Below are 1,442 nucleotides of genomic sequence, written 5' to 3'. Positions count from 1 at the left end.
CAAAACTCGCATCTTTGAAGGAGGTCCATATTTCTTCAACTCTGCAAGCCTATATCTTCGAGAATGGAAAGCTAGGTTCGATCCAGACAAAGAGGATTTCACCTGGGCTTCAGTGTGGATACGCTTGTATTCCCTTCCCGTGGAATATTAGAATGAAGAGACTTTAAAGGAAATTGGCAACAGCCTAGGAGCCTTCATCAAAGTAGCTGAGGAAACCAAATACCGAAGATACACCTCCTATGCAAGGATCTGTGTACACATGCATCTAGCCAAAGAACACACGGATTCGGTAAGTTTATTTCATGACGATTATGAATGGGTATAAAAAATAGACTACAAGCATATTTCTTTTCGCTGTAAAAGGTGCCATGAGCATGGCCGTATTTTCAGGGATTTCCCTCTGAATCTTCAGTCGAAAGCATCTGCATCAGAGACAAGTAAAGACACTAAAGGATTCACGAGAGTTCCTAGCCATATAAAGCAAACCAAGAAACCTCATGTAGCTCTAGAGGATCCCAAGAAGCCTGAAACTCGGAATAGCTTTGGAATCTTGTCCTCTCCAACCTTCATGGAGGATCATACTCTCATCCCATATTTAGATCCTTCCACCTCCACCCCTGCGCCTCCCCCTCATCCGTCAGTTTCGCCCTCTAAGTCGCTCCAATCAACACTCCTGCTTCAACCTCTACAGACAAAAATCACGCTTCAGAAACAGCCATACAATCTTTCGCCATGGAGGTTGATGCTTCTCTAGCCCACAATAGCAATCAAAGGTTAGATGAGGAGGAACAGGACAAACTATCACTCATGGAAGAGGGACCAGAAAGTGAAGATCTAGTAGGTCTGGACCTACTCAAACTGGAAGCAGCGTGTCGACAGAAAGACTTCAGTGAAATTCCCCCAAGGGAGATCGACAGACTTGAAGGAGTTCTGATCAGAGCACAGCAAAAATAATATCTCGGCATTCAGGCAGGTAGCCCTTGGGATGGTAAAAAAATTCTGAAAGACACGAAAAAACGACGGCGCAAAATGAATTTGCAAAGGACTATCATTATTGGAGAAATGTTGGTGGATTGTGGAGAATTCCCCAAGTTGACCAAGTTCTATAAAGCTCTTCCCCATGGTTCCTCATGAAGCTAATCTCATGGAATGTGCAAGGGCTTAACAGCCCTACAAAACATAGAATGCTAAAAAACATGATTCAGCAAGAAAGGCCCACACTAGTCTTTCTACAAGAAACCAAAGGCAATAGCACTGCACTGGAGAAAATTCTAAACAAAGTTTCGACAGGATGTCGCTCAGTCTCTATGGATGCATCAAGTGCTTCTGGAGGGCTAGAAATCTTATGGAACCCTCAAATCCTCTCCCTTCAAGATTTCCATGCCTCTCACTTCTTCATTCAAACCACTTTCCACCTCATTGGTACCAACATCCATGGTCTT

Source organism: Pinus tabuliformis, chromosome 6 (genome assembly GCF_031772625.1).
Source record: "Pinus tabuliformis cultivar Carrire ecotype Pingquan chromosome 6, CPIR1, whole genome shotgun sequence".
Taxonomy (NCBI): Eukaryota; Viridiplantae; Streptophyta; class Pinopsida; order Pinales; family Pinaceae; genus Pinus; species Pinus tabuliformis.
Note: the sequence above shows the minus strand (reverse complement) of the source record.